This window comes from Palaemon carinicauda, chromosome 28, assembly GCF_036898095.1.
Source record: "Palaemon carinicauda isolate YSFRI2023 chromosome 28, ASM3689809v2, whole genome shotgun sequence".
Lineage (NCBI taxonomy): Eukaryota > Metazoa > Arthropoda > Malacostraca > Decapoda > Palaemonidae > Palaemon > Palaemon carinicauda.
In genome coordinates, this window is record NC_090752.1 from 4,201,952 (window position 1) to 4,225,958 (window position 24,007).

At 41.4% G+C, this 24,007-nt stretch overlaps 2 long non-coding RNA genes across 9 annotated transcripts in view; one reads left to right on the forward strand and one right to left on the reverse strand.

The window, feature by feature from the left end:
- Window positions 1–24,007, reverse strand: part of LOC137621428 (uncharacterized) — a 337,042-nt gene that overhangs the window by 218,513 nt on the left and 94,522 nt on the right. The gene's annotated exons all lie outside the window — the stretch shown is intronic.
- The window catches only part of LOC137621427 (uncharacterized), a 315,539-nt gene that overhangs the window by 65,580 nt on the left and 225,952 nt on the right, over window positions 1–24,007 (forward strand). For 4 of the 6 annotated variants that reach the window (XR_011040218.1, XR_011040222.1, XR_011040220.1 and 1 more), the window contains one exon: window positions 17,422–17,523. The exons of the other annotated variants lie outside the window; for them this stretch is intronic. This is a non-coding gene — a long non-coding RNA (uncharacterized lncRNA). The remainder of the gene's footprint in view (window positions 1–17,421; window positions 17,524–24,007) is intronic. 6 annotated transcript variants of the gene reach the window in all.

Below are 24,007 nucleotides of genomic sequence, written 5' to 3' on the forward strand. Positions count from 1 at the left end.
CACTGGACCTCGGTGCCCAACTGTTGATCCAACTAAATTAGTCAGCACTTTCTCTCCGTTCTTTTGATTACTTCTTATTTTCTCCCATCTCTTCCTCTTGGGCATGAACTTGTTGACGACTTTAGCTTGTACGACTTAGGTTTTGACTGCTGCTTTGGATTTGGCGCAGGGTGGGATGGATGTCATACCATCTCAACCTGTACAAATTTAGACGCCATCACCCTCTGGCAGACCCCATTGGGTGCAGACTTAGTCTGTTAAGAGTTGGGCTCCAATGATCCGGTTTTAAGTCGCCCATATTTGCGGGTAATGGGTGACGCTAGGCATTGGAGTCATCGGTGGGAGGGGCTAACTACCCCCACTGACCAGTGTACGCCCACCTTAAGAGAGGCAGCCCCTCTCTAATAGAGGACTGGTCCCCGCTGAAGCCTCTTCTCGTGTTGGGCCACATGGGATAGGAGGACTGAAATCCTCCAATAAGAGGTGGATAACCCGGCTTGCTTCTACTCCAAAAACTAACCCCTCTGTTGACGACCTGGAAACTCTAAAGGACCATGCTACTTATGTTCAAAAACAAAGTAATTTGGGTGACATGGAGAAATTGCGAATCCTTCACGTCACTCAGATCCCCATTGAAACCAATTACGATGTTCTATATAAGTTATTTCAATGTTATGGTCACATCAGGGAAATTAGAATGAGGCTTGAAGGTGACAAATGGGATTCATGGATATCATTTGATAACCATGATGAAGCATTCAACGCTATCAATGATATCATAAATATTAAAATCAGTAATTTGAATTTCAAGGGTGCTCTTTGCGATCGGGTACCTAAGAATCTGGATGTATATAGGCCTGCAGATTGGATTGATAAAGGTATAGAGGTAGTTGTACCTTCCCAGAGAAAGCCAAAACCACCAAAGTGGCTTGTTGCTCAATCAAAAGGGAGTACTGGAAATTATTTCAAAATATGTAAATTTATTCAAAAGATAGTAGTTACTATCGCACCAGGAGATATATCTCGGTTTGGAAAGAACAGTTGCCTGATAAGTGCCAAATCAGAAACTCAATCGGTTATACTTTCCAATTTAAATCCAGAGAACGATGTCATAAAGCTGGATGAGAAACCCCATCTAAACTTCAGTTATGGAAGGGGAGTAGTTTTTAATAGAGACATATGAATTCACAGAAGAGGAGATATTGGCCATGTGTCCTTTAACTGTGTGGAAAGTGCATAAAGTCCCTGGAACGTCAATGATTATCCTGACTTTCCAGGAAGCTGATGTGCCTTTCCACATTTACATAGAGAATGAACGAATTAAAGTGCGAACTTTTAAGCAGAAGCCGCTGCAATGTTTTAATTGCTTTAGATATGGGCATCCATCTAAAGTGTTTAAGAATAATAAAATGTGTAGTACATGCTCTAACGTTTACCATGGAGACTGTACACTAGAGGCCAATTGTATAAACTGCAATTTGAATCACAAATCTACGGATAGGAACTGCCAGCAATATAAATTGGAAGAGGCTGCTCTCAATAAATCCAGTATCGAACACATAAGTGTGGGGCATGCCAAGAGACTATTGAGTAAATCAGCAAGTTATGCAAAAGTATTGAAATCGGGAGAAAAAATGAGGCAGGAGACATCCAACCCACCTAATACTGCCTCTATTCCCCAGAAAAGAAATTTGCCATCTTCTGATAGAATTCTAGAGGATAAGGCAAGAATATCACGTAAGACTTTTCTCACCTCTAGTAAACCTTTGTCCCCCACTACAAAGGATAATACTAACCTCTCTCAGGCTATATCTTTGCCTGATTTGATGGAGGTTCCACATGAAACAGAGTTATCAGGTGCGCCTGTAGTGGGGAAAACATCAAAACCTAATAAATCACCACCTGTCAATAGGAAAAGAGAGAGACCTCCATCTCTCTCACCCCCATCCATTAAAAACACCAAAGTTATGACATCAAATAGATATGATGTTTTGCCTGTTGATATTTCAGATCAACAGGAAAACTACTTGAATCAATCAAAAATTCAAGTGGAGGTCCACCATCCCCCACAAGAATTAGGTAACAACAACACTGAAAAGGCTAATATAAAACCTAATTTATCAAGACCCAAACTTAAAAAGCCTACAGAAAATATTGTCAAATCAAAAACTGTCAATGGGAAGACCTCATCAAAGATGTCTTCCAGAAAATAATACATAGTTTTCTCATCCATTTTGCAATGGAATTGTCAGGGTTTGAGGGCCAAATATGAAGAACTTAAGCTCTTAATTCACGAGCATTCCCCCATAATTGTATGTCTCCAGGAGAGCAAGCTTGATGCTAATACCCCTTGTCCTCGCGAATATATTAGTTATAGGACACCTTATGATCACGGAGTAGGGAGCCATGGCGGAAGTCTCATGTACATTTGTCGAGATGTTCCCCAAATACCTATATCTATACGTACAACCCTGCAGGCAGTTGTTGTACAAATTGATATGGGGAGAAAATATACAATATGCTCTCTGTACTTACCTCCAAATGATAATATTTCATATGATGATTTAGCAGAGGTCATTCAACAACTCCCTCAACCTTTTCTCTTACTGGGAGATATGAATGGTAGACATCCTTTATGGGGTGATGGTTTGGCCAACACAAGGGGCAATATTATCTCATCAATTGTGGAGAATGAGGATGTGGGACTCCTTAATACAGGAGATCCCACACACTTCCATGTTCAGACAGGTACTTTGTCATGCATTGACCTTTCAATTGCAAGCTCTAACTGCCTTCTTGATTTTGATTGGAGGACATTAGATGATTGGCATACTAGTGATCATGCACCAATCATTATAAACACCAACAAGGGTCCGCCTTTGCAAAGATCGCCACGTTGGAATCTAGACAAGGCAGACTGGGTTAAATTCTCTGAGCTAAGTGAAATCGAAGGGAGAGCAGAACAGTTTGAAAGTATTGATGATGCCATAGACCTACTGAATGGAACTCTTCATACAGCAGGAATCAATTCGATTCCCAAAACCACAGGACTATTCAAAAGACGACCAGTCCCGTGGTGGTCCTCAGAATTAACAGCCTTGCACAGAGCCACCAGAAAATCCCTGACTAGATTGCGTAGACGCCGTACTGATGAAAATTTGATATCATACAAAAAGTGTAGAGCACAGTTCCGTCGTGCCATGAAAGAAGCTAGACGCCAATCGTGGGTGGCTTTTGTTTCGTCCATTAATAGTAGAACACCACCATCTTCTGTATGGAGGAAAATAAAAAAAATTGCAGGCAAATTTACCCCGAACCCACCACCAGTGTTGAAAGTGAATGGTCAGTTTGTGACTGAAGGAAATGAAGTTAGCAATGCCCTGTCTGACCATTTTTCAAATGTATCGTGCAAGAGTGTAGCAGCTCCTGGTCACCAGTACAGGAGCATTGAAGAAAAGAAAATTTTAAATTTTGCAACAGGAAGGGAAGAATCGTATAATTCTCCTTTTACTGAAAGAGAACTTGATTCCGCACTTGCTACTTGCAACGATACAGCTCCTGGACCCAATGGAATTCCATATGCAATGGTTAAACATGTACATTTTAATACAAAGTTATTTATTTTAAGTATTATTAATAGAATATGGCATGATCATAGTTACCCAAGTGTTTGAGAACTAGCCATTATTTTAGCCTTTTTAAAACCCGGTAAGGACAAGTTTTTAGCAGCAAGCTATCAACCTATTGCATTGACTTCGTGTTTATGTAAAATCATGGAGAAGATGGTCAATGTAAGGTTGATGTGGTACCTTGAAAAGAAGGGTATTTTATCACCGATTCAATGTGGATTCAGAAAAATGCACTCAACTGATGTGTTAATAAGACTTGAGTCTTCTATTTGTGAAGCCTTTGCTTCCAAACAGCACCATGTTACAGTATTTTTTGACCTTGAAAAGGCAGATGATACCACATGGAGATATGGTATACTTAAAACCATTCATTAAATCGGATTGAGAGGAGAGCTGCCACTATTTATTCAGGCATTTCTTTCACGTAAAGTTTTTCAAGTGAGAGTGGGGGATACTCTATCAGAGAGTAAGTGTCAGGAAGGAGGAGTTCCTCAGGGTAGTGTGCTGAGTGTAACCCTTTTTGCACTAGCAATTAATGCGATATCCTCAGCCATTCCCCAGGATGTTCTCTCAACATTATTTGTGGATGATCTCTCAATATCATTTGCTGGCACTAGAATGGCAATGGTTGAGAGAAAAATCCAACTCGCTATTGATAAAATTATCCAGTGGGCTGACATGAATGGATTTAGGTTCTCGACAAGTAAAACTACCATTGTCCATTTTTGTCGTATCCGGGGAGTACATCCAGACCCGGATATATACATTAAAGGTCAACGGATACCATGTGCAAGTGAAGCTAAATTTTTAGGTTTGATATTTGATTGTAGGCTTACATGGGTTTCTCACTTAAAAGCGTTAAAAGCTAAATGTGTTGAAGCTCTGAATATCTTAAAAGTATTGTCCCATACATCATGGGGGGCAGACCGCAATACTATTTTAAAATTATACAAGGCCTTGATTTTTTCCAAAATCAGTTATGGTTGTGAAATATATTCTTCAGCCACCCCAAGCCGGTTAAAAATATTAGACTCGATACATCATGCAGGTATTAGATTGTCTACTGGAGCTTTTAAAACCTTGCCTATCCCAAGTCTCCTTGTTGATACTGGAGAGTTACCTCTAGACCTTTACCGAATGTCTTCCATTATTCGGTATTGGTTTAGATTGCAAAGACTCCCTAACTCTCTAGCCTTTCAGACTGCAAGCCTTGTAAGACATGCATCATACTTTGAGTTGCACCCAAAATCTCCTCAACCTTATGGCTTTCGGGTGAAACGATTATTAAATAGTCTGGATATAATTAGAAATAAGGTACTTCCATTCAAGGTATCATCAACGCCTCCATGGAAGTTACCAGAGATATCTTTTTGTAAATATTTTATAGGAGATAAGAAGAATATGTCAGACCTAGAAGCCAGGTGTCTTTTTAATGAACATGTTAAAGAACATAGAGGATCAACTTTTATCTATACTGATGGCTCCAAATCTGATGCTGCCGTTGGATTTGGAGTACATAGTAATGGTTTTAATTGTAGAGGTGCACTTCCTCTGACCGCTTCCATATTTACTGCCGAACTGTATGACATATTAACCGCTATTGAGAAAATAGCGTTGGAGAAGGAGGGTAATTTTACAATTTTTAGTGATGCAAGGAGTGTCCTTCAAGCTATAGAAGTTTTTAATTCTAATAACCCTCTAGTTTTAAAGATTTTAGAATGGCTTTTTATTATTGGACAGAGAGGTATAACAGTTCAATTTTGTTGGGTTCCAGCACATGTAGGTGTGTCTGGGAATGAGAAGGCAGATTCACTGGCTAAGAAGGCTGCATCCGAGTTGCTGCCAAGAAGGTATCCCATTCCCTGTAATAATTTCTTACCTGACATCAAGAAATTGGTTTGCAATAAATGGCAACAGCAATGAGATAGCCTAGATGGGAATAAAATGCGAGAGGTAACAAATGACATATCTCCTTGGAGGTATAATATGATGCCCCGAAAATGGAAGACGTCTCTTTGTCGTCTCCGTATTGGTCACACTCGGTTGACACACGAGTTTCTGCTGAAGGGCCAACACCAACCGTATTGTGATGACTGTTTAGTATCTCTAACAGTGAGGCTTTTGTTGACCGAATGCCCCAATTATAACAACTTGCGGAATAGATATTTGTTTGAGGCTCGAGGTGAGGGTGGCAGGTTCATCCTTGCCAAGATTCTTGGAAATGATGTGTCCTACCATGCAAGTGGCATTTCTGGGCTCCGACCTGTGCCGCGCAGTGAAATACTCCTAGAGCACTATTTCTAAGGAATATAACTGCTATATATTACCAGAGAAAAAAAGCATAGGAATGCCAGGTTGAACCCAGCTCGCTCACCTATATAAGGTGTCGGTATAAAATACTGGGGCGTGATAATTCACAACCAGAGGTCTCGCACTATTTAGATATCTCCTCTTCAAAATCCCCGCCACAGCGAGGTGCCGTTCAACACTACTACCACTAACCCAACCCACGCCAGTGACGACACTCCTTTATAGCACTTGTTGTTATTAAGTCCAACATGTTTTTTTCTCGTGTTTATCCTTGGATTTATCATTATTTTATAATCGATGGCCGATTCCCATGATACCCCATCGAAGTTAAGTACTTTATCCATGAATGTTAGCGAGATTGGGCAGTGTAACCTCTGTTTTTATTAATGGAGAAGTGTTTATATATGAACGGCGTCCCCGTTCTTACCGTTCATGGTTCGGCTCTGCCCTTTTTCTCGTTAGTTCGTCAGTCATTAATATTTGTTCGAACTTTTAGGAGTTTTTTCCTTACATTTATATAGTACACCGTCTTTATGCTTTCATCTAGCATTAATTTTATGTTATCCTATGATATCAGTGTTAGCGTTTCATCAAGGAGTAGGTTATGTTGGTATGCCTGCATTCGTGCATGTTGGTGGATTGCGTCACCTTTGAGATTGTTTCGCTAGTTCTAGGAAGACGACCATCTCACTTATTATTATTAAACATTTTAGTTTTATTTCGTACGCTCCACCTAGTTTTACATTTGGTTCGAGTGGGACTCGCGTATTTTGTTGTTTTTACTGTTCGATCTACCGCTTCAGTAACTAGGTTGGTACCCCTGCTTTCCATCTGCTGATGGCGTCATGCTCCTCCCTTACCACTCGCCCGAGTCCCTCTCTCGCCATATTATTTCTGAATGCCTAACCTTACTTACGTGATTTCGCTTTTAATTCATTAATTATTTTTATGTATTTGTGCATTGATATTATATTTATTGCTTTACTCCGTTATGATCATATTTTTGGGATTTTCATGTCATGTTGAGGGGATCTCCAGTTGGTAGCCCTGTCTACCACTACGCACTGGTGATTCCCCGGTACCATACCCCCCCCCCCACAGGTTGGGGAGGCTATTCCATCCCCCCCCTCCTCCAGTGTACACCCTTCCTCTCACTCGATGGTTGTTGGTTATGACATACGGGTCAAGTATGCTTGTTCCTCAGTCTTCCCTCAACGTTCCGACATATTGAGGACTGAGTGTACCCACGGGGTGTGACTTAGTCTCATTCATTCATACCGGGCTGTTTCGTCTCCTCCCCTCCCGTCGCCCCGGTTGGCCATCGGTCGGGGGAGGGGGAGGGCCGGGACCACCGGGGACTATCACACGTGATTAGTCGGTATGACTGCACCTTGGTGTAACTTTTGCTTTTAGCTATGGTTGTAAGAATGAGCACTTAAATTAGGAGTGTCCCCACCTACGGTACCTCCTGCTATTATCGTCCGCATAGGACTTATTAATATCCTATATCATTATATTATATTCTACATGAATCATTACCTTCGTCCCGGTACCTCTGGTTGGGTAGTGGGGGTTCCATTGGCTCCCCCGCGCTCTCCCGTGGTACCCTCCCGTCATCAGACATCGGAGCCTCCGAGCTCTTAAATACAAGATCTGTTGACACTGACACAGTTTTGATTAATATCCTCCCTCCGGGAGCCCTATTCAATTACAGACATTAGTTTTAGATCATAACTGGAGTTTTCTATTTATGTATTTTAAGGATGTATCTTAGGTTACTTTAAGTTTACTTTAAGTTACTTTTAAGTTTACTTTAAGTTACTTTAAGTTACTTTAAGTTTACTTTAAGTTTACTTTAAGTTACTTTAAGTTTACTTTAAGTTACTTTAAGTTTACTTTACCAACCCTGTTCCCCGGCCCCGGAACTAGTTTTGATTATATTTATTCATCACTGTTTTTGCATCCTTTTTCATCCCTTTTTATTTTATACCTCCCTGGTAATGACGGGATGGTATATTCCTCGCTATGACAATATTATTTCATTGATAATCTTAACTTATTACGGAATTGTTTCAACAATGTCTGTTAATTTTTATAATTTTTTCCCCGGTTACTATACCGGTTCGAAATTTTGTTCATAGCCTTTTGTCCCGATTTCATATCGGTCTATTTTAAGAATCCGAAAACGGATCTTTTTAGGTTATTAACCTATTATGGGATACTCACGTATCTGTATTTTATTCTATACTTCCCAAGTAGCGACGGGATAGTGTATTTCAAGCTATGACAATATTATTTCATTGATAACCTTAACTTATTACGGGATTGTTTTAACAATGTCAGTTTATTTATAAGTTATTCCCCGGTTACTAAACCGGTCCTAGAGTTGTTCATAGCCTTTTGTCCCGGTTTCATATCGGTCTACTTTAAGAACCCGGAACACCCGGATCCTTTTAGGTTACTAACCTATTATGGGACACTCACGTATCTTTATTTTATTCTATACTTCCCAAGTAGCAACGGGTGGTATATTTCTCGCTATGACAATATTTTTTCATTGATAACCTTAACTTATTATGGAATTGTTTTAACAAAGTCAGTTAATTTATGATAAGTTTTTCCCCGGTTACTGTACCGATCTGAATTTTGTTCATAGTCTTTTGTCCCGATTTCATATTGGTCTAATTCAAGAATTCGGAGCATCCGGATCTCTTTAGGTTACTGACCTGCTATGGGATACTTATGTATCTTTATGATATTCTATACTTTCCCAGTACGGACGGGATAGTATATTTCGCGCTATGACAATATTATTTCATTGATAATCTTCACCTTTTATGGAATTATTTTGACAATGTCAGTTAATTTATGAAAGTTTTCTCCCCGGTTATTATACCGGTCCGAAATTTTGTTCATAGCCTTTTGTCCCGGTTTCATACCGGTCTATTTTAAGAATTCGGAACACCCGGATCTTTTTGGGTTACTACCCTACTATGGGACACTGTAGGTGCCCCTGTCGTTACTATCTATAATTATAACTTCGGATATATTATTTTGGGATTTTCATTTTATTTCCTTTGTGATTGATCGATTTAAACATTTATTCTCGATCTATTTATTTTACATTCCCAACGGAGTTACCTTGTTCATTAGTAACGATATACCCTCTTTCGGAGCTCGCAGTCTTCCATGACTTCTACCTTGGCGACTCTTTAGATCTGGGTTGGCGGGTTTGCCTGGAGTGTCAGGGCAAAGGGATCCTGTGTCTCTTCCTTTTAGGGTTTTCAAGGAAGCACGTGGCTGATGTCGGGCCACGTCCCGTTGTCCCTAAAGTTAAAGCTACCTGCCAGCCCTACCAAAGACTCACAGGTCTTCCAAATCACCAACCAGTTATGACTTCTCTTGGGCCGAGAGTGAAGCCCGGCCTGAAACCTACGACCCCGGAGGCTCCCTTCGATCCGGCAGCCCTTTCAAGATTGATGCATGGCCTCTCGTGGCATGGTTAGTTTCAACCTGACCTTTCATTAGAAGAGGCCAGCGACCGATCCCAGGGATGAGGTAGAAATTTATTTCTATTTGAACACGATGTTGTGCTGATATTTATCCATATATATACATATATATATAATTTATGGACCTCTGTAGCTCACTGGCTCAAACCTCGTGTCACATACCGAGTCACCACGATTATAGGATGGAAGATTCCTGGTGCCTCTGTGAACTTGACAATTGAATGGAATTATTGCCCATTGGGGGGAAGTGAGTGCTAAACCAGATAGCCTCATACAGGGTCTCATTTGTTATGGGCTACCTCAACAGCACAATATATCATCCCGTATGCCTCTAGGCTCCCGGAATTCGTCGAAAGCAATCCGTGGAAGGGGGCCTTGCGCTCTCCCTTCAAAGATGGTATGTTAACCATCGAAAGGTTTGGCACCCGGACTGTAGAAGATTTTGAATTCTACCCGCCGGGTCTACAGTTCCCTCTCTCTAGTTTCGCATGCCTTACCGAGGAGACACTCGTAAGGTTTGACAAGGTCCCCAAAGAAACCAAAATGTACCCAAAGGGGCAGGCTCAGTCCACCTGGGTCCGGCCCTTAAACGAGTGGGAGTGTGTTAACACTACGTTAACACCTCACAAGAGCCCGTACACGATGTTTCTAGTGGAGGAGTAAACCCCTACTCCGTGTGTCACTAAGATATCGGACCTTGCTCGGCAGGCAATAAACGAGGACAAGCCGTTACCGCAGCTGAAGGAAACGCATCCGACCTCCCTCCTGTCCCTGGGGGATCACGATTGCTGGGCTAACGCCCCGGCGACCTTCACATTGGGTAAATTAAGCGCTGACTGTGCTCCCATTCAGTTCAGTGAGTGGCTACCCAGGCTTCCGGAATCTCTGATATGCCTCGAGCTCGAAGCCTGTATGCGCCTGAGTGGACCTATCAACTCGGCTACAATGGCAGAAAAGACCTCTTTAATGTATGAAGAAGAACCACCTTTTAAGGTCTTGACAAAGTCATTACTTCAAACCTTACTGTCTGATTCCTACGACTTCTTTGCGGCCAGACGTCGTTGCTGTAGGCATGTCTTGTCTGAGGCCACTATCAGACATGAGCCTAACAAGCTCATTAAAGCCCCAGTCTGGAGCTGCTAGGGTCAATCAGAGCCTCAAGGTTCGATGGGCTTAGTCCCCAAGCACAAGTTCGAACCGGCCAGCAACCAATCTCGAGGTAGAAAGAGTCTGAGATCTTTCCATTCCTTCCAAACCGGCAGTCCCAACAGGTGGTTCAAACCATCCCGGTGGCACAAGGGAGTCAACCTTTCACTTCGAAGGGTCAACCCCAACAGCAATACGTGCTGGTTCCTCAGTCCCAAGTAGCAACTACCTCCTATGCTACTTCCCCAGCCCTTAGGCCCACCTTTGAAACTCAGGGTGCTTTCCAGGGTTACCAGCGCCCCAGAGGCGCTAGCTCGAGAGGAACTTTTCGCAACAGCTACTCTCGAGGCCGAGGAGGTAAATCCGCAGCAAATCATTGGGGGTTCTCAGGTAGGGGTAGGACTTTACATCTTCCGGAACCGTTGAACGTTCAACATTTGGGCTTTCAGTATAATTTCCAAAGGTCTGGGGTGGAGTTGGATAGAATGGCCCCCTCCACCAACCAGTTTTCATCAACATCCAACGGAAGAGCTAGTCTTATATGAAAACGATTTATTGCAAAAGGAAGCAATAAAGAAAGTAAATCGTTTGTAATTTCAGGATCACTTGTTCAGCGGGCCAAAGAAAGACTCAGAATAGCGAAGAGTAATCCTAGACCTGTCGCTTCTGAATTCTTACATTTAATGCGACAAGTTTCACATGCTGACCATCTCTCAGGTGCGGACCTTGCTTCTCTGTGGGGCCGTCACCTCCCCTATGGATCTTGCAGACGTTTGCTATCATGTTCCGAAAGCAAGACATTTTCGTCCGTTTCTAGGCTTCAACTAGGCAAACTGCCTTACAGCAACTACAGAGTGATAATCTCTTACAACAGTTTTGGTTCCAAATCAACTTCGAGAAATCTCGTTTGGTCCCGAGGACAAGTTTCAATGGTTAGGATTCAATGGGTTCTATGCTCCCACACTCTGTCTCCCAACAGCCAAGAGGAACGATATAGCAAAACACAATAAGTTTTCTCAAAGACAAATTGTCTTCCAGAAGAAATCAAGAGAGAATCCTGGGTGCCCTCCAGTTTGCCTCAGTAACAGATATACTACTGAAGGCCAGACTGAAAGATATAAGCCGAGTATGGTGCTCCAGGAAAACGAGTAATATCGAGACAAAGGGCTCGACTCCAACCAATTCTGAAGAAAAGACTTCAACCATGGACAAAGGTCAAAATCTGGCAAATCAGTTTCCTTACAATATCCACCCCCAAGCTCGTCATTTACACAGACGCCTCCCTAACAGGCGGGGGGGGGGGGGGATACTCTCAGTACACGAAAGTCCTGGGACTATGGTCGACAATATTCCGCCAACTTCATATCAATGTTTTAGAAGCCATGGCGGTATTTTTGACCTTAAGCAACCGGCTCCAGCCAAAAACCAACATATCAGGTTTCTTCTAGATAGATAGTGGCGGACGCACTGTCGAGGACAACTCCGCTGGAGTCGGAGTGGTCACTAGACCCAATGTCCTTCAGTTGGATTCTTTCTCAGGTTCCGGATCTCCAGATAGATCTGTTTGCAACAAAGTCCAACTACAACTAGAGTGCTACGTAGCTCCCAGCCCGGATCCTCGGGCTTACGCCACAGGCGCACTATCATTAGTCTGGAACACTTGGGAGAGAATTTACCTATTCCCACCAATAAATCTGTCGATGAAAGTGTTAGACAAGCTCAGGACTTTCAAAGGCCAAGTTGCTCTAGTAGTCCCCATCTGGCCCAAGCACAACGGGTTTCCCCTTCTGGTGGAACTGGTTCTCCACCTCGACAGATCCCCAATCCAATACAAACACAAGCAGTACAACTCGCTGTGTGTTAGCTTCCTCAAATTCAGAATGCCCTACCTTTCTGGACTTTATGAAATTTGCAGCTCAAGAGGTGCAGATATTGATCCTCAAATACGTTATTTTTAGAATCAGATAAGAGGGGATCCACCCTTCGACAGTATGATTCGGCTGTTATGAAACTTGCCAGTTTTTAAGGGACTCAAAGGTTGAGACAATGACTATGAATCTGACAGTAACCTTCTTCAGAATTTTATTTGAATCAGACTTAGAGACTTGTACTATTACCACAAATTAAGTCAGCCTTGAAGGTTTTACAATTGGCTTTAATATTGCCCTTACAGATTCATACTTCTCATCCATCCCGAGAACCTGCGCCAGATTGAAACCATCAACTCACCATAGCTCAGTTTCCTGGTTTCTGAATGACGTACTTAAGTTGGCTTCAGACACTCTTAACGAGACTTGCCATTATATTCCATTGGTTAGGAAATCCTTGTTCTTAATGAACCTGACTTCTGGCGCCAGAATATCAGAACTTTCAGCCTTGTCTAGAGATCCAGGTCATATTGAATTTCTCTCGTCAGGGGAAGTACTCCTTTCCCCTGACAAAAGATTTTTAGCGAAAATGAGGACCCCCAGGACAGACGGTTCCCCTGGAAGATTGTCCCACTTCCGCAGGACCCATCTTTATGTCCAGTAAACACTCTGGAAGCCTACTTAAACATATCTCCCGTTCAGTCCTCGGGGCCCTTACCCATTAGAGAAGGTGAAGAACCATCATCCTGAAAGGACTCAGACAGAAGATTCTGCATTTCATTAACGGGCTACCTAGAATCATTCCCACATCACTCCCTTACGTCCATGATATATGAGCTGTAGCTACCTCAGTTAATTACTATGAACTTCTCTGGACTTACTAAATATACAGGCCGGAAGTCTCCAACAGTATTTAAACGCCACTGCTTAAAACCTCTGGAAGCCTTATATTTGCTACAGTGGCAGCAGGGAATGTGATTCCTCCTGAACATAGTGAACCTTAATCAACTATGTCTTGCTATCCTCTTACCTGTTATTTTGGATTTTGTTACTTCCTCAGGTATTGTTCCAGGATTTGGGACCATTTCTCTGGTACTATTTCACTGCGCGGCACAGGTCGGAGCCCAGAAAAGGGATTTTGACGAAGGAAAAATCTATTTCTGGGCGAGAGACCTGTGCCGCCCAGTGAACCCTCCCTTGACTTCCCTCCCAACATGGGCCCCAAACCTTGGGTGCTATGAGGAGTGACGTCACTGGCGTGGGTTGGGTTAGTGGTAGTAGTGTTGAACGGCACCTCGCTGTGGCGGGGATTTTGAAGAGGAGATATCTAAATAGTGCGAGACCTCTGGTTGTGAATTATCACGCCCCAGTATTTTATACCGACACCTTATATAGGTGAGCGAGCTGGGTTCAACCTGGCATTCCTATGCTTTTTTTCTCTGGTAATATATAGCAGTTATATTCCTTAGAAATAGTGCTCTAGGAGTATTTCACTGGGCGGCACAGGTCTCTCGCCCAGAATAGATTTTTCCTTCGTCAAAATCCCTTTTTTAGATTTATTTCAGAAGCAGGTCTTCTGAAAAATATTTAACTTTTATGACATTCAACTTTATTGATTTTAATTGAATACTCTTTTATTTTTTATTTTATTTTATTTTTTATTTTATTTTATTTTTTATTTTTGTATACATAAATTAAATGTTACCGGCGTCAATGACCTCAGATGTCAGGATGCCTGAAAACTTTAAATCAATCAATCAATCAATCCTCTGATAGCCAACAAAGTCCTGACTTTGTGGGGTTCCCCGACTGCGGATTTATTTGCAACGGCCCTGAATTTCAGGCTCCTGTTGTACTGCTCCCCAGTCCCAGATCCCCAAGCTCTTTGGCAATATGCTTTCCAACAATGGTGGATAAACCTAGTGGCTTACGCGTTTCCCCCGTTCTGTCTGATGAGAAAAGTCCTCAACCAGGTACGAGCAAGCAACAACTTGCAAATGACCCTCATAGCTGGACACCTCAGGAGATCCACAGAGGCAGTCTACCAGGCGAAGTGGTCAGTTTTCTGTTGGTGTTGTGGAAGGGGTATCTCTCTCCTCGATGCCTCTGTTCCAACCATAGCGGAGTTTCTTGTATACCTTCGGGAAGAAATGCTTCTCTCGGTCTCGGCAGTCAAAGGCTACCGCTCAGCATGGAGTCTCGCCTTTAGACTGAATAGAGTCGATATTTCCTCCTCGTTGGAACTTTCTTTTTTCTTACGCAGTTATGAGCTTATTTGTCCCCAGGCAGAGCTAAGACCTCCCCCTTGGAACGTGGTTTGGGTCATCAGGTCTCTTGAGGGCTTCCCCTATGAACTACTATGCCAGGCCTCCGATCGCCACCTCACGTGGAAGATGGTGTTCCTGCTCGCTCTGGCTTCGGCCAAGAGAGTCAGCGAACTTCATGGTCTATCTGCTGATGTCTCCCACTCTAGGAGATGGGGGGAAGTAATCCTCAACTACGTCCCGGAGTTTGTAGCTAAGACTCAAAATCCAGGTGTGCCGGATTCCAGGTTTGGCCCATTCGGATAGAGTCTGTTCTGTAACCGAAGATCCAGACTAAATGTTACTATGTCCAGTAAGGAGTCTGAGGTGTTACTTACGAAGAACAGCAAAAGCTTGCCCCCGTGTACAAGCACTTTTTGTCAGCACGGGGAAGGTCAAGAAGAGGGTCACGAGGAATTCTATTTAATCCTGGATAAGGAAAGTAATCTAACACGCTCTATATCCAGATCCTCCTCTGTCCAACCGACCCAGAGCTCATGACGTCAGAGGCATTGCAACGTCTCTGGCTTTCAAGAAGAATTTTTCTGTGGCACAGGTATTGCAAGCGGGCGTGTGGAAGCATCAGACGACCTTCACAGCCCACTACCTGAAAGACGTAACCCACAGGAGCATGGTAACCTTCTCCATTGGTCCTGTGGTGGCTGCACAACAAATGATCTAATGCCTCAGGCTCCTTGATGGACAAGTAGCAGAGGGTTGAGGGCTGAGGTTACCTGGGTTAGTCTGGGGTGAATGAAAAGAATGTCTGGCTCCCTTCTTTCTTTCTCCTTCTCCTCCCCTGGGGAAACAGCTCCGCAAGACCGAAGCATAGCTGACCTCACCCCTCTGCAAGTAAGATTCATTTCCCTTGTGCATCCTTAGTATGAATAAATACTTTGTTACGTCGCCAATACCTTGGAGGGAGGGTATTGGATATGTCTTGGAACTCATGCTTATCCTCGAGTTCCTACATAAAGACAAGCCACGAGTCTCTCTCACACAAGTTTCTGCAGGCCGCTATCATTGAGTTACCTTGTACTGTAACTACTTTGATTTTAGCAAGGGTAGGGTTCCTACTAATTAGATCAAAGATCAATTAGAGAGAACCCCGGGTCATGACCAAGGCCAGTTGGTAGAACTTCCTCCCTCTTAAGAGTAAGTCACCCTATAAATAGCGAAGGTTTGTATCTGTGTTGGAACAAATAACAAAATTGGAAATAATTTGTATTTTTCCTAACATACAAACCTGGAGCTATATATACAAATTGGCGTGCCACCCTGTCCCCCTAGAAGTCCTGCCAGAAAGCAAAAGTGGTTACTCAACCGACATGTGTGAGTGAGCAGGGTAGCTAGTCTACCCCAAGCCCCTACCGCTAACTGGCGTATGGGGTAATTATCCCTCGCTGAAATTGTCTTGGCTGGTTTTCAGCGTTGCCGAAAGTAATACCCTATAAATAGCTCCAGGTTTGTATGTTAGGAAAAATAAATTATTTCCAAATTTGTTTTTGTCTTGTTTGAAAAATCTATTGGGTGATCCCTATTAAGGATGTGTAATCGGAACTCTATGACCTTATTGAAGCAATTCAAAATGACGAAGTACATTATATTTTACATCATCATCATTGTTATTTCCCAGGATGAACAGTATGTAGATGTTTCTTACATTATTCTGGACCTAGTACTTCACACAAATGGTGATACTAAGAACTTGTTTGGTTTATAAGTAGTGCGAGAAAATAAGAAAAGTTATTGAATTTATCGTATGGAACAATGTGCAGTAACATTTTTAGTGACATTTATATCTCCTGACTTAGTAAGCTAGTTTAATTTTTCATTACCATGAATGTTAATGATATTTTTGAAACTTTAAATCACTAGTTAAATCATACTGATGGTTGGTCAGTATGGAAAGGTAAGGACTGGGAACACACAAAGAAGCTGGAATCAAGATATTTCCATTAGTCTAAATTACAGCCAAGATTCCCTTGCAACTTACTAACGATGTTGATGCTATATTAGGCATTGGGTACTTCAGACTAAAGCTGTGAATGAAAAAATCCTGCTCAATGTCTTATTTAATTTCATCATTAGAAAGTAAAATGCCTGTACATATTGGTGCTGTATTAACTGCCGATCAACTGTAATAGGGAGCTTGAAATATTTAATACTAGAAGCATGGATGGTTTTTGTCAATATTGAAAAAATGTTAAGTGTTCCTTGAAGTACAAGCCTATGTAAAACAATGGCAAACAATAACGATGCTTTCTGAAGTGTCTTCGTATCTAAATATCACTTCAGCAAAGGCCTTGGAATTGCAAATCTCTCTAACCTTGACTAGTACACTAGGGGAGAAGGGACGGAAATGCCATACTAGGAATAGATTATATAGCTCTAGATGCAAATTGATCTTTGCCTTGTACAAATACAGAATTAATGTAACTTGAGCATGTGAATTTCCGTGTCTGTGCAAGTGGCCATTCTTTATGTACTGTACATGAGAGATTAAAAACACTTTTGCACTGCTTTAAGACCTATGTGAATCTTGTGATGGTAGAGTACTTCAAACTATGAACAATTGTTAGAATTTACAATTAACTTAATCGGTCTCAAGGTTATGTTTTTAATGCTTTTAAATTTTGTTCTTGTTTTGCAGGTGCAGGTTGAGCTTGAAATGTAATTGATCAGGAGTAAACAACAACAACAACTATTAGTCCTACTGTTGTCATACCGAACTCTCTAAGTTTGTGTAAACAAGGTAATGTAGAGGAGTATTGTTAGAATTGAAATAAAAATTCCTAACAAGATTAATAAGTTGGAAAGTATTTATCCAGCATTAGCTAGTGTACTAGAAGAGGGAAAAGCTCCAATTTTGTAACTGTTTTGGATATACAGTAATCTAAAGTTATGTTGTGGTTGAGTGAATATGTAGAATATATTTAAAGTTTTGAAGTACAGTAATGAGAATTCAAAGTTTTGAAGTACAGTAATGAGAACTTTCAAGAAGCTAATGGACTCATTTTGCAAATATTAATAGTTTATCATCATCTTTTCATTCTTGACATCAGTTTGTTCATACATACATATATACATATACCATGGCACTTCCCCCAATTTTGGGGGTTAGCCGACATCAACAAAGAAACAAAAAAAAAAAAGGGGACTTCTACTCTCTACGTTCCTCCCAGCCTAACAAGGGACTCAACCGAGTTCAGCTGGTACTGCTAGTGTGTCACGGCCCACCCGCCCACATTATCCACCACAGATGAAGCTTCATAATGCTGAAACCCCCTACTGCTGCTACCTCCGCGGTCATCTAAGGCATCGGAGGCAGCAGCAGGGCCTACCGGAACTGCGCCACAATCGCTCGCCATTCATTCCTATTTCTAGCACGCTCTCTTGCCTCGCTCACATCTATCCTCCTACCACCCAGATCTTCCTTCACTCCATCCATCCACCCAAACCTTGGCCTTCCTCTCATACTTCTCCCATCAACTCTTGCATGCATCACTTTCTTTAGCAGACAGCCATTTTCCATTCTCTCAACATGGCCAAACCACCTCAACACATTCATATCCACTCTAGCTGCGAACTCATTTCTTACACCCGTTCTCACTCTCACCACTTCGTTCCTAACCCTATCTACTCGAGATACACCAGCCATACTCCTTAGACACTTCATCTCAAACACATTCAATTTCTGTCTCTCCATCACTTTCATTCCCCACAACTCCGATCCATACATCACAGTTAGTACAATCACTTTCTCATATAGAACTCTCTTTACATTCATGCCCAACCCTCTATTTTTTACTACTCCCTTAACTGCCCCCAACACTTTGCAACCTTCATTCACTCTCTGGCGTACATCTGCTTCCACTCCACCATTTGCTGCAACAACAGACCCCAAGTACTTAAATTGATCCACCTCCTCAAGTAACTCTCCATTCAACATACATTCAACCTTGCACCACCTTCCCTTCTTGTACATCTCATAACCTTACTCTTGCCCACATTAACTCTCAACTTCCTTCCTTTCACACACTTCCAAATTCTGTCACTAATCGTCCAAGCTTCTCTTCTGTGTCTGCAACCAGTACAGTATCATCCGCAAACAAAAACTGATTTACCTCCCATTCATGGTCATTCTCGTCTACCAGTTTTAATCCTCGTCCAAGCACTCGAGCATTCACCTCTCTCACCACTCCATCAACATACAAGTTAAACAACCACAGCGACATCACACATCCCTGTCTCAGCCCCACTCTCACCGGAAACCAATCACTCACTTCATTTCCTATCCTTACACATGCTTTACTACCTTTGTAGAAACTTTTCACTGCTTGCAACAACCTTCCACCAACTCCATATAACTTCATCACATTCCACATTGCTTCCCTATCAACTCTATCATATGCTTTCTCCAGATCCATAAACGCAACATACACCTCTTTACCTTTTGCTAAATATTTCACGCATATCTGCCTAACTGTAAAGATCTGATTCATACAACCCCTACCTCTTCTAAAACCACCCTATATTTCTAAGATTGCATTCTCTGTTTTATCCTTGATCCTATTAATCATTACTCTACCATACACTTTTCCAACTACACTCAACAAACTAATACCTCTTGAATTACAACACTCATGCACATCTCCCTTACCCTTATATAGTGGTACAATACATGCACAAACCCAATCTACTGGTACCATTGACAACACAAAACACATAACAATCTCACCAACCATTCAAGTACAGTCACACCCCCCTCCTTCAACATCTCAGCTCTCACACCATCCATACCAGATGCTTTTCCTACTCTCGTTTCATCTAGTGCTCTCCTCACTTCATCTATTGTAATCTCTCTCTCATTCTCATCTCCCATCACTGGCACCTCAACACCTGCAACAGCAATTATATCTGCCTCCCTATTATCCTCAACATTCAGTAAACTTTCAAAATATTCTGCCCATCTTTTCCTTGCCTCCTCTCCTTTTAACAACCTTCCATTTCCATCTTTCACTGTCTCTTCAATTCTTGAGCCAGCCTTCCTTACTCTCTTCACTTCTTTCCAAAACTACTTCTTATTCTCTTCATATGAATGACCCAATCCCTGACCCCACCTCAGGTCAGCTGCCCTCTTTGCCTCACGTACCTTGCGCTTTACTTTCACATTTTTCTCTCTAAATTTTTCATACTTCTCTATACTATTACTCTGCAGCCATTCTTCAAAAGCCCTCTTTTTCTCTTCCACTTTTACCTTCACTCCTTCATTCCACCATTCACTGCCTTTCCTCATGCTGCCTCCAACAACCTTCTTTCCACACACATCACTTGCAATCCCAACAAAATTTTCTTTTACTAACTTCACTCCTCCTCTAAATTGCCAGTTTCTCTTACTTTCACTTCGTCATATATCATTTTCAACCTTTCCTGATATTTACTTTTTACCCCCGGTTTTATTAGCTCTTCAACCCTCACTACCTCCCTTTTACATCCACCTACTCTATTCCCCCATTCTTTTGCTACAACTAATTTTCCTTCCACCAAAAAATGATCAGACATACCGATAGTCATACCCCTAAATACGTGCACGTCCTTCAATCTTCCAAACATTCTTTTAGTTATCAACACATAATCCATTAATGCCCTTTCTACTACTCTTCCATTTGCCACTCTTACCCATGTATACTTATTTTTGTTTCTTTTTGAAAAAGCTATTACTTATCCCCATCTCTTGCTCAACACACACATCTACCAGTCTCTCACCACTCTCATTTTCACCTGGTACGCCATAGTTCCCAATGACACCTTCTACCTCTCCAGCGCCCACTCTAGCATTTAAGTCACCCATGACAACCACATAATTCCTTCTACCCAGTCCTTCACACCTAGTTAATTCATTCCAGAACTCATTCCGCTCTTCTTCACCTTTCTCACTACCTGGCCCATACGCACTGACAAACGCCCAACATTCCCTACCCAACCTAACCCTTACCCACATTAACCTAGATGATATCTCCTTCCATTCCACTACTTTACCTGTCTTCCATTCACTCAGCAATAAAGCCACACCCTCTCTCGCTCTTCCCTTTTCAATCCCAGACACACTACCAGACACACTACCAGACATTTCACCAAACATCACTTCACCCTTTCCTTTTATCTTCGTCTCACACAAGACCAATACATCCATCCTTCTATTCCTAAACATACTTCCAATTTCACATCTTTTACTCTCTATCGTACTACATCCATGCACATTCAAACACCCCAAAACTAGAGTGCGGGGAGCAGTCACTCTCCCCCCAGCTCCATCTCTTTGTCGATGTCTCACAGGATGTAGATACAGGAGAGGGGGTTCCTAGCCCCCTCGTCCCGTCCCTTTCAGTCGCCTCTTACGACACGCAGGAATAACGTTGGCGCTATTCTTGTTTTTGCAAATATTGATAGTTTATCATAATCTTTTCCTTCTTGATATCAGTTTGTTCATAGGTTGAATAATTCGACTTGCCCATTGCCGATAACTCATTAGCTATTTTCTTCCCTCCATGTCAATATTGTTGTTTGTGAAGTTAAATTATCTTTTCACAGTGAATTACAAGAAAGTGTCGGTAAACTGTCGACTTATTGTGAGGAACATTTAAATTCATTTTCATTTATACGAGACTTATTTGTACCTTGACATAATGTAAATAGTTAATAAAAGAATTATTATTTACAATTTTGAGTGTTGCCAAATTGAAGGCTATGGTTTTTGATTTTGTACACTTTTGCAGGTCGAGTTAATATTGGTGTAAGAGATGAAGATCAAGATACTATTACTGCTCTCATCAGATTTAATGAACACAAAAAGTTATTGTGTGAATGATGTTGAACATTTGAAGCCAAATAAGGTAAGGAAAAGTGTAATGTAAAGGTAGAATTTAGATTGCAAAATCATTTATTTTATGTTCATAACCATAGCAATTTTGTTGTCATGAGGTTTTGCGTTAGGCATTACTGTACTCATTTCTAAATCACAACCAAGGTTTATTCTTTGACAAATTGTATGCAATCTTCCCTTAACATTTTAAAGGTTTAAATTCTGCTCATGATTGACAGAGACAAATGGTAGTGACAATGCCCTAGTGACTGACCATATATACATAGGATAGTCCCCTAGCGCCCTCTTCACTCAAGCGAGGACAAGGGAGGGTCAGGTAATGGCTGCTGATGACTCAGCAGATAGACTTGTAGGCTCCTTCCAAATTCCCATCTATAGCTCACAAGGATGATAAGGTTGCAGACACTACAAGAAACTATCCAGCTTGAGGAGGACTCGAACTTCAGTGTGGCAGATCGCCAGGCTGGGGCGGTTCCATTAGGCTATCAGGTTTAATTTATGCTTACAGTATATGATTGCTCTTGGGATGAAGTTTACCTAGTTATACTATATGTGGAAATAGGGGATCTAGGGTTATCGTTAGGGTGGGGCTGCGCATACTCAAGGTTTTCTACAATTGAATGTATCTGCTGACTGATACCCTTAATTTTGAATGATAAAGTCCGATTGCAGACAAACACTATACACAATTTCTTGGTCAATTGGAATATTTCTTTTCCCTTCTAATGGTGTCAGAAGTCGGGATGTCGTCGATTTTCCTGACACGAGAGGATGAACCTGAGGGAGGATGATGGCTCTTAGATCTCTTAACTCCTCATCCAAAATCTTGCCCACTGGGAGGACAACCATTCCCATCACACATCACGAGGGAAGTCTGAAGTGAAGTGGTGCCCTCTATACAAGGGTCGTGAAGGATGAGGATTACCCACTCATAAGTTTCGCAGCGTGGATCCGACAGCCCTAGACACGTCTGCATTCTCCTTTGTTGTTCTACTTGTTATGTAAGAGTGAAAAAATAAAAATGACAAACTTGAGGCCGACTGGAAAGCATCAAGAACAAGTCTCCAGCTCGACGGCCAAAATCATGATGAAGGCTCTGTATACTGACAGACCCGTACAATTAGTGGCTATTGGGTGGTGGCTGCCAGAACTTTTGATAAGTCTTCATTGGCCATAAACTGCTTTCACCAGAATCTTACTCCTACTAAAGGAGGGTGGTTTGCATTGACATAGGAACAAAACTTGATTAGGTTTGAGTGCAAAAACCTACTAACAATGGTTGACCTAAGAACTAAAATAGTTTAAATGCTGCAATAAATTAAATCTGTTTTAGAATTTTGAAAGTTATCTTCATTAATACAATATAAAATTTAATTTTACCTAGGTGAACAAGCCCAATAGGCATCTCCATTCACATTGATAGATTGCTTCAATAAGGTAATTACAGTATTTTTAAAAGAAAATTATGCAATAGAAATTTAAGCCAGTCATGAAATGCTTTCCCAGAATGGTGGTACAAGACAGATATCTGCAAATTAAGGGGCATGGAGTTGAATCCTAACAAAAATCAGTTTGATTGTAAGTAGGTCAAGGACACCGACTCTTAGACATCTACATAGATCTCTGCATTGATGGTGTTTCTTTAACTATACACATCTATTAAAATTTTAGGTGTGATTCTTGATAGCATCTTTACTTTGGCAAAACTCACTTAGTTTGTTTCTTCTTCAATTGCACAAAATAATTGCTTATAGTCATTTTAAAACTTATGCTCATCAATCTATTCTGTAATGTTCTAATTTTTTCATACTAACTTGTTTTGAGTAGTTTCTCCTGTCTGGTATTCATCTGCAGACTCATTTAGTTGGACAAGAACTTCTAGCCTATTAAGTTATTCCTGATCTTGATGTTAATATCTAGCACACTAATTAATTTATTTCTTTACGCATGTTGCAAAATTTTTTTCATAATTCTGACCATCCTTTGCATTTGGATCTTTCTATTTTCGTGTTAAGTCTTGCCTTCTCCATCATACAGAAAAACAAGATACCTCAGTTATTCTAGAAGTTACATGATAGCTGTGACCAATTGTGGAATGATAGTCTTAAACATTAGTTGAATTGGTTAAACTCAAGAAGTTCAAATTTGCAGCGAGTGTTGAACAGGCTGACATGAATAGTCTTCATAATTTGACTTATCACCTATTTGAGTGCCATTACTAATTTAAAGGTATTTTATATTCTTCATTAATGGCTTCTCATACTTTTTCCTGTCCTCACTGTGCTATTTTTCCCCATTAGTACCCTTGGGCTATAGCATGCTGATTTAACAACTATGGTTGTAACATACCTAG